Source organism: Triticum aestivum, chromosome 3B (genome assembly GCF_018294505.1).
Source record: "Triticum aestivum cultivar Chinese Spring chromosome 3B, IWGSC CS RefSeq v2.1, whole genome shotgun sequence".
Lineage (NCBI taxonomy): Eukaryota > Viridiplantae > Streptophyta > Magnoliopsida > Poales > Poaceae > Triticum > Triticum aestivum.
This window is the reverse complement of record NC_057801.1, coordinates 152,581,719-152,592,628: the sequence shown is the minus strand read 5'-3', so window position 1 is coordinate 152,592,628 and position 10,910 is coordinate 152,581,719.

The window sequence follows — 10,910 nt, the reverse complement described above, 5'->3', positions numbered from 1 at the left end:
TTAACTATGGATCAGGTGATTTGAAGGTCCCTTTGTTTCGGTGCAAATGGGTCAATATGACACGAGGCGAGGTAACGGAAGACCCGCAGTACGGAATGACAACAGTGGATCTCAACAATCTTGCGTATGCAGACGAACCATTCGTCCTAGCCAATGATGTGGCGCAGGTTTTTTATGTGAAAGACATGTCTACCAGGCTGAGAAAAAGAAAAGATAAGGAAGCGAATGGATCATACGACGAGCCAAAGCGCCACATAGTTCTTTCAGGAAAAAGAAACATCGTGGGAATGGATGACAAGACAGACATGTCAGAAGATTATGAAAAGTTTGATGAAATTGCTCCATTCACAGTGAATATTGACCCGAGCATCCAGTTAAATGATGAAGATTTTCCCTGGCTACGGCGCAAAGGGACACACGAGAAGAAAAAGTTTCACACCCAAATATCTGGGATGTGATCAGTTTCACTATCATCACTTTCTTCTGTGTTTCACACCCAGGAGGGAATGTCTGTAATAGTTAGGGTAGTTAATTATGAGTTTTGGCATTTGAAACACGAAGAAATTTTATGTGCAAACAAATTCTTTTTCATTCATTTACTGATTTTTTTCCAGCTAAATGACCCTGAAATGGAAAAGCATTTGAAATGAACTCAGAAAAGGTTGAAAGTTGGCATGGTATCATAATTTCATACAAATAGCATGTGCAAAAAAGTAGAGAGGGTTACGGCAAAAACTGGATATACTTCGTGTACAAAATGGACAATCTTTTTCGAAGTATCAGGGTTTCCGACGAAAACTGAAGTGTCACAAAGGCATTTCATTTTTTAAATAACCTAAGCATTACCATATTGAATATAATGATAAAACACACTAATATTAAACATAAGAAAAAAGAATCACGGAAAAATCTTTTTCCAAAGTTAAGTTATTCACAAACTAGTGATTCACACAAATTTCAAATAATTCAAACTTTAAACTATTCAAATTTGAAAACTACTGGCACTAACAGATCAAAGTTTGTAAATTTTTGTACCTAAAGCAAAAATATTCACAAAGAAACTCTAAATACAGCAAAAAACAACTCAAAAATAAATAAAACAAATAAAAAAGCAAAAAAAATTAAGAAAATAAAAAAAGCCCGCCTACTGGGCCAAAGCGGCCCGCATACGACTAGAAACTCAACCTTTTGTTGGGCCAGGATGCAGGCCCGCAAAGGCCTAGTAGGCCCACATGGCAGCAATGAATTGGTAGGCCCAGTAGGCCTGCTTAGGAGAGGAGCTCGAGAGAGCTACCGCACTGGGGCTTATAAACCAGTGCGGTAGCCCTTCGACTAGCAAGGTGGGACTAAACTTGCCGCACCGCACTGCGCCAGCGCACCACCTTTAGTACCGGGTGGTGGCACAAACCGGTACTAAAGGGGGGGCCTTTAGTACCGGTTGGAGCCACCACCCAGTACTAAAGGGGGTGCGCTTCCCGCCGCTTGGCCTGGCCAAAACAGACCTTTAGTACCGGTTGGTGGCTCCAACCGGTACTAAAGGTCCATCCTATATATACAACACTTGAAAAAAATTCAGTTTCCCTCTCTGTTCTTCCTCCCTCCGTCGCGCCGCCCTGCCCCGATCGTCGCCGCCCCCGCCCCTCGTCGCCGACCCCGGCCGTCCCCGCCCCTCGTCGCTGCCCCCGTCGACGTCGCCGCCCCGGCCGTCCCCGTCGTCCCCGTCGCCGCGCCCCGCCCCGCCCCGTCGTCGCCGCCCCGTCCCGTCGCCCCGGCCGCCCCGTCCCGTCGCCCCGGCCGCCCCGCCCCGTCGTCGCCGCCCCGTCCCGTCGCCCCGTCGTCGCCGCCCCGTCCCGTCGCCCCGTCGTCGCCGCCCCGTCCCGTCGCCCCTTCGTCGCCGGTGAGCTCGCCACGGCCGCCAATGTCCACACACACACACACAGTACTACACACACACACAAACACACTACACACATTAGTTTGTTTGTTATAATTTTTTTTGTTTTTTAGTTATAGAAATGTTAGAAATTATTCTATTTTTTAGTTATATAAATATTAGAAATGTTAGTTTTATAGAAATTTTATAAATGTTTTCTGTTTTTTAGTTATAGAAATATTTATAGAAATGTTAGCAATTTTTCTGTTTTTTAGTTATATAAATATTGGAATTGTTATGGAAATGTTAGTTATATATCATGAAATTTTAGAATTAGTTTTAGTTAGATGAATTAGATTAATGTCTAGAATTTTAGTTATCACAATCCAATCATTTAAAAAATGTTACTTTTTGCGGGCATATAGTATTTGTTCTCGATGATATGCCCGGCCCGCATCCTCGCCGTCGACCCGTTCGCGACGACGTCATGCTCCCGGACTGGGCTCCGCCGGGCTGGCACTGGGAGGTGCTACCTGGAGGGGCGCGCCGCTTGGTGAGGAACCCGACCTCGGGTCCCGTCGTCGACCCTGATCTTCTTTGGTGGCATTCGCGTGGGCCACATTCGGTGCAGAGGCAGTCGGCCCCGCCGGAGGTGGTGCATCGCCGTGTCAGGGAGGAAGATGAGCACGTCCATCGCTACATGGCTGCTATGGACGACGCCAGGTTCTCCACTACTTGGCGGGTTCTTTGGGCAGATGACCGAAGATATGATCCTGTGATGGTTCCTTCTCTTTGGGTGTGCACCGCCCGCGCCCCAGGAACCGCGAGTGACGCCCTAGATTCTTCTGTAGTACTTGATCTTTATTAGGTACCTAGCCAGTGATGTATTCGATATATAGTATTCGAGACGATGTATTCGAGATTATATATATTAAGACGATGATGTATTCGAGATTATATATTCGAGAGGATGTATTCGAGATTCAGATTTTCCTTATTGATTAATTGCATCCATGCATTGTAATTTGAATACTAAATTGTTTTATATTTCTTCTGTATTATTAGTAAAGTAAATGCTATGGCGGACAATACCGGCAGAGAGAGAGAGAAGAGGAATTGTTCGACATCATACGCAGCCCTCACAGGCTAGATGATCTGAATGAAGCAGATGACGGCTCCCAATATCTTAACAATACCGGAGAGGGTGATGAAAAGATATTCGATCTCGACGACCGGGCTGATGAAGTCATGAACTATGATTATGATTATGACACAGACAATGCTGATCTTCAAATAACAAACACTACCGGCGAGGTATATTTATATAAGCATGCATCATGGTGATCATCACATGTTTTTTTATTGAAGATATATTAACGAATCGATCTTTCTTCTTTCAGCCCTCCGGATCGAGCAAATCTGCTTCTACAGACAGCAAGACAAAGCGAGGCCTGGGCAGATTGTTGAAGGATGGTGTAAATTACCACATCGAATCCGTCAAACCTAGTGGCGAACCCCTCACGCCTAAGAACATTGCGAACAAGTGGACTCGTCAGTGCGGAGTTCTTGTGAAGGACAAACTCCCGATCTCCATTCAAGAATGGAAAGAGCCAAAGACTAAATGTCCAGGTGTTACTTGGGTCGGTGGCAGAGCCAAAGAAGACCTGGTGAAATCTCTGATGGAACATTTCACCCTACCAGATCATTTCACTAAAGCAGATGTGGACAAAGTCAAGGCCGCTGCTCTTAAGAAGATGGCAATTGCATTCAACACCCACAAGAAAACTGTATGGGCCAACTACCTCGCTAATGAAAGGAAGACTCCAGATTTCAAGGGAACATTGGAGAAGCAAAGAGAACATTGGGACGATTTCGTGACCTTCAAGGATTCAGAAATATCTAAGGAACGGTCGATGAAAAACAAGGCAAATGCCGCAAGAAAGACGCAGTTCCATAGGCTGGGTCCAGGTGGCTACACGGTGGCATTGCCTAAGTGGGATAAGTCTGAGCAAGAGATGGAGGATGCAGGGGTCACTCCGGTTACCCGTCACTGGCCCCCAGGTGCAGAACTTGGTTCTATGCGCATGGGGGAGCGTTGGACCCGAAGACAGGCGGAGTTTCGCAAAAGGCAAGTCTAAAAGGAGCCAAACAAAAGATAATTGATGCAATAGATGATGCTCGAAGGGGAGTGTTCACACCCAACAGAGAGAACGATGAGCTTACACGCGCCCTGGGAAATCCTGAACACCCGGGAAGAACACGAGGCATGGGCGTTATTCCCTGGTATGAGGGCTTTTCAGAATGGAACGAGGACTACAGGAGCCATGCAAGAAGGAAGATGGAGGAGGAGAAGAAAAGGAAGCTGGAGGAGGAGCAGAGGAAGCAGGACACAGAACGCCTTCAAGGCCTAGAAGCAAGGCACGCGGACCTGGCACTCAAATTTCAGCAGCAGCAACAGCAGATCGACTCACTTAGCCAGGAAAGGGGGTCTCAGCAGCGGCAGCAGCAAGCGGATGATCATCCAGCATTGGATAGCACCGTCCCATCCATGCTGAGAAGTAGCGTTGGTTCTGCCCCGGGCGACACACTGCTGGATAAATACCCTGTGGATGACATCATAGAGAACACTAACTGCGAGCTACACTCCCAAATGAAGAACATATCCATGAAGGTGGCAAACGGTGTTGCTTTTCTAGTTACCCCCAAAGCAACCTACCATTGCATCCCGATTCTAGAGGGCTATGCTCGTGTCATGGTTGATGAAGTGGTGGACCCATATTCGGGGCTAACGCTTGACATTCGTGGAGGTGAAGACGAGCGCACACTCGGAGAGGCCATACATTGTATCATCCTATGGAGAAAGGATTGCATAATCTTTCGAAGTCCACCGACACCGCGTCGTCTGCCGACTCCTCGAAGTCCATCACCGAGTCAGCAGACTCCCGCTGCTCCAAGTCCACAAATGCGTGAGACTCCTCCTCCTCCTCGAAGTCCGCCACCTCCTCCAAGTCCCCGAACGCGTGAGCTGACTCCTCCGGTTTCAAGCTCGACACAGCGTCATGCCACTTCTCCGGTTGCAAGTCCGGCATCGTGTCAGGCCACACCTCCTGCTTCAAGTCCGGCACATCGTCAGGCCACTTCTCCTGGTCCAACTCCACGTCAGCCATCTCCGCCGTCTCAGCAATTGCAGAAGAGACATCCCGCAGCTTTGGTGCATAGCGGTACGAGTCGAGGTAGTTCAGGAAGTACAGGCGAAGGCAAGCGATATAAATATGGTCCAAGCCTCGCTCCTCTTCCTCAAAGGCCTTACGACATGACTAAGGAGCAAAACACAGCCATAGTGCAAGCCCAAGTGGACGCCCATTTTGGACCGAAACCGGCACCGCCGCCAAAGGAGAAAGTGCCTGAGAAAGTAATTGACCACTTCATTCGTATGGCTAGAGAACCAGCTCCCAAGCCTGTTGACTCGGACTACGAGCGCCAAATCAGGAAGGCACATCGAGCACGACTATAGAAGGAAGCGAGCTCAAGCTCGAGCCAACAAGTAGCTGGCAAAAAATGCGGGAAAACCGTTCCCCAGTTGGGAGAACAGGCGGCGCAAGCGACCCCCCCGCTTGTTGTGCCAACAACACATGAGAGGAGTAGTACGCGCGCCAAATATTATTGTGGGCAAACCGTTAGTGTTCCCCAGCATGGCGATGTGGTAATAACAGAGGATCATATAATGCAGGCTCAAATGCTCAATATCTCTGTTGGACAACTCCTCGAAATCGAGCCCATGCCTACGCTTAAAGAATCGGAAAAAGCATGGCAATATGTCCCGGGCAAACCTTTGGTCCATCCAGACAAGGTCAAGGACCTCCCAACGAGAATGTATCAATTGCATCAATGGTACATGAACATTACCAAGATTTCCAATCGAGAGTCCCTCATGGTGAATGTCAAGCATGAGCATTATTACCATGAGAAAGCTCTGGCCATTGAGTATCAAGAACTATTTCAGTTATTTAATCAAGACGCACTCGACAAGTCTATCGTCAGTTGCTATTGTCTGTAAGTGATTTCTTTCTGTAACTTAAGTCTCAAGCTAGTTATGTAGTGATAATTTTGATCAATCATTACATGTAATTATCCTCACTATATTCTTTTTCTGTGGTATTATATGCAGGATGAAGATGTATGAAATGAAAAAAGCTGGACGCTATGGCGTTGGGTTCATTGACGCAAATACCATTAATCAAGACGTTTGGGAGTTTGACCATTGTAAAGCTGCTCTAGAGGAAAGCATGCTAGAGTTCTTGAAGCGCCTCAATACCTTCGAAGATATACTACTTCCTTACAACTTCCCGTGAGTCACACTGTCTTGTACTACAAATTCTATTTTTGCTTACTAGCTAGCTAGATGTTAATAATTAAGTGTATACGGTTTACGGTAGTTGATTAATTTTATGCACATGCCTGCTTAATTAAGACATGCAAACGTGTGCGTATGCAGTTGGCACTGGGTCTTGATAGACATTAAAGTTGAGGAAGGAAAAGTTGAATTACTGGACTCACTAACTAAAGAAGATAGAGACTACACCATCGTGAAGGGGATAGTCAACATGTAATTTCAATCATTATTAACTATTAGTTCCTGTTATGAACTATTTAATAACCCCTTTATTAATTTTCTTTGCCGGCGGGCAGGGCATGGGCAAAGTTCATCGCGGTGACTCCAGGAGAATGGAAAAAAATTGTTTTGGCATCGACCCAAGGTAAGTAATTAAGTAGTACTAGCTAGCTACCATCTCTTTAATTCTTGTTTCAATATCATTAATTAATTATTATGCTTGATTAATCATTATCTGATTCAATTCCATTCTCGTAAAGGCGCTGAGGCAGGAGAAAGGGAATAATATGTGTGCATACTACGTTTGCGAGAACATTCGCATGATGACGTGTGAAAGGAGCAGATCTGATAGACATGACTGGGTACATTTTTGTCAGAACACTATTCACACCATTATCAATATCTAGTCACACAACTAACACACATGCATATTGATCTCCTTCTTAACAGTTCAGATCGGTGCGGGATAAGCTCCTACCATCGGATCGCATACAAGCACTTCAAGAGGAAATAGCTGGATTTTTGCTCGACCAGGTCATAGATCCGAAAGGAGAATACTATTATCCGCTACCGCCGCCATGAACCACTTGTCATCGTGCTCCGAAGGCACCAAGGCAACATGTAGTAGAAATTGTATATGTATATACATGTGTATATGTGTGAATAGTTAATGGTGTTGGCTGTGAGACATTCGATGATATATATATATTATATATATATATATATATGCGGTTCTACGTACGAGAAAATCTATTTAATATATATGCATAACGTGTACAATTTGTAGTATCATGAAATACCAGCAAACAAAAAAGAATTAAATGGAAAATAAAGCCAAATTGAAAACACAAAATTAAAGCAAAAATAAAAAAAACACCCAAACATTTAGTACCGGTTGGTGTTACCAACCGGTACTAATGCCCTCCACGCAAACGGGCCTGGCTCATGCCACGTGGTGGCACTTTAGCGCTGGTTCGTGACGAACCGGTACTAAAGGCCAGGGACCTATAGTCCCCACTCTTTAGTGCCGGTTGGCGAACCGGCACTAAAGCCCGTTACGAACCGGCACTAAAGGCCGATTCTGCACTAGTGTGCCTTAAGCTTCAGAATACATGTTTGGATACTTGTTCCGACCAATGAGTGCATAAATTAATTGGCAAATGGACCATTGAAGTCAAGTACAGATCCGATAGTGTTCCATAATGCAGATGTTACGATTATATTCCAAACTTTCATAACAAAATTACAATCGCCCAATCATGCATGTGGCACGACAAAGATAGCGTGCCATACCTCCTTTTTACTTGATATTACAAACAAGGACTGATGAAGAACAAACACCACATAGTGTGTATCACAATCATACCTGCACGTTCAAGATGTTCCTGAGAGAAGGAACATCATAATCAGAACATTATTATATAGAAATAAAGCTCACAACATTGGATTGCTCTGCTGTCAAATGCTCTGATTATTCGGTTCTGCTGATAGTTCTGAAAAAAGAAAGATTCCTAAATGAATTCCCATAATATTCCAGTTAGCAAATTCCTACCTGATAAAATTTCCCAAAAGCAAAATATTGCAGCTGCCACATCCAAACTGTAATATATCATTGCAGAAATAAGTGCACTGTAATAAGAGAGAAGAAGAATTAGGAAAACTTTATAGGAAATCAATAGTCCAGCTTGCAAACAAATTGTGTTCCTATGAACTAAAACATGCAGCCCGTAATTGGGCTATAGATTCCGCGCGTAAACTAATGGCTGCATGCTGTGTGAATGGAAAAAGGAATAAAGCAGCATAAGTTGATATTTGGGGCTTACCGGCAGATTGACTTGAATGGTTGATCCTAATGCATGTAGCTCCACAACGTTGACACTTGACAGGAATACAAGATACATCTACCACTCTACAATCAAAACATGCAGCCCGTCAAGTCTCACAAGCTAGGCAAATGGGGAGGCAGGCATCACCTCGAATTAATACTGGGCGGGGGTTACGTACATGTCTCTTTCTTGAGAAGTCTATCCATAAGTCTGAAGAACATTATCACTGCAGCACGAAGGGCAAAACGACGCCGACGGGGAAGATGAGCAGGACGTGCAACAGTACACCGATCCCTTTCTCTCTTTGCGCGTTTCCCCATCAAGATCCAGATCCAGATTGCCGAGGCTGAAAAGAGGCTTGTGTCACCACGTAGGATGGGGGAGGCGTCCAGCCTTGGCCGCTGCTCCTATACTCCCCTGGCTCGCGGTGGCGGCGGCCCCTGATTACCCCGGCAGCGGCATGATGCCGCGGACGGCGGCTTCCTCCCGGCGTCGTGGTCGTCATGGGCGTCAGACAGAGAGGAGGGAGGCGGAATGGCGTCAGCAGCGGCGACTGATGACAGAGGAGGAGGGAGGAGTGCGGCACTCGAGGGGTGCAGCGGCTGTGGGGATCAGGGAGAAAGGAGGCCAGGGTTTGTGCGTGGTGGTGGGCTAGCGACTAGGCTGGGAGAACATGCCCAGTTAACCAGAGGGCTCCGTTTCGGTCTCTGGAGTAGCGGCCCATAGGACAATTGGGCCAGTATTTACCAGATGCGGGACAAATGGTTTTTACATAGTAGATCTAACGGCCAGGAATGACCAGATCACAAAAACGGATGGTTGAAAATGCAAATCGCTAGGAGAGCTCAGTTTAGCATATCTTCCAGCGCAATTCCAGGGTGTTCAAAAGGGGCACATGGACACGTCGCAAGATACAATCGGAGTGCGACATGCATGCGATGTGGCACAAGACCGGCAATACCTTGCCAGTGATGGTCAACGGCCGGCATACGGGCAACGCAAAGGTTCTGGTGCTGCACACCAACAAGAACTTCGACCCGCAGAGGACCAACTGGGTGATGCACCAGTACCACCTCGGGGACCTAGAGCAAGAGAAGGAGCGGGAGCTGGTCCTCTGCAAGATTTTGTACCAGACGTACACTAGGTCCAGGAGTAAAAAGATTATAAGTTAGTTTGGTATTGGTAGTTGTACTACCTTGTCGTACGCAAGTTGGCATTATTCTTAATGATCTTTTGGTATGAACTTGCATTTGCTCCCAACCATCATGCCGAGGGTCGACGTGGATATAAAGCTGAATCATTTGTTTCAAAAAGAATTTTTTCAGGCACCTGATTTTTATTTGATGGGTAGTATAAGCACCTGCCGTTCGAATTCCTAGTTCTCCAATTTTTCCGAAACAAATGCATGCATTTATTATCATGATGAAAAAACAATATCCTTGCTGCATCCCAGTTATTAATCTGTACTTGCAGAATTCTCTCGTTTATTGAGCATGTATATTGTTTTTTCAATTTTTTGAGACAATATATTGTTTTTTCAGGTCGAGCAAGTTTCAACTGGGCTATAGACTGCCCAGGCTTGGTTTTGTTTTTAACAGGCCCAGCCCATGATGACAATGGGGCACAAAGATCCAGTAGGTATCTACTGGCCTCTGGCCCGCCAGCTTTAGTTATATTTTGTCTTACAACATCCGCAGGCAGTTTTTTTACTGAATCAAACACACAACCCAGTTCTATTTTCCTCTTGAAACACATGTCCTACATCCGTTTTCTAATCTCTACATATAGTTTTACTAGTTCATATACACGTATCATTATATTTAAAACACATAAAATTCCCTTTTCATATTTACATCCTTATTTTTGTTGTTTTTTCCCACCCAGCGCTGTTTTTTTTACCACTGGTTTTCCCTTAAACCAACTCAATTGTCCCACGTCTTATTTGCTTACAAAAACAAAATGCTTTTTTGGCAAATCAATAAGTTCTTAAAAAAAATGTTTATCATTTCGGGATTACAACAGTTCGGACTCCACCGAAATATGCAAAATAAGGTTGAACTTTTTGACCGTGGTCCTGGGCAGAAAATGGGCTGTATTAAATTACTTAAGAATTAGCAAATGGGCTGCAAATTATAAAAAAATAGCAAATGGGCTTTATGTTGTGTGCCACAGATTTGGAGGCTGACTTGTGGTCCTACTAAGTTCATGCATACACAAGGTTTCTCAAAAAGAAACTTAGTCAACAATCGACTCTACCAGCGTCAGACCGTTAGATGTCAATCTAACGGATATCGTGCTTCTTCAGTCTCTGATCTTCCTACCCCAGCCGCCCAAACCAGCGCCGTTGGAACCGCCTGCTCCCGCCTCCTATGGCCGGCTGTGCTGCCGGGCAGGCCTCACGGCCCCATCATACTCGCATCCCTGGCCTGTCTATCCCTCTACTCACCCACACCACATGTTATTTTCCGGCGACGGCAGCCAAACCAGTCAACCCTCGTAATCTCCACCGCGTGGGCAGCCACTGCCATGTCTTCCCCGGCTCCATGTCGTTCCCTTCATAGGCCTTGCCGTCGTCCACCGCCCTGGTGCTCTCGGCGCG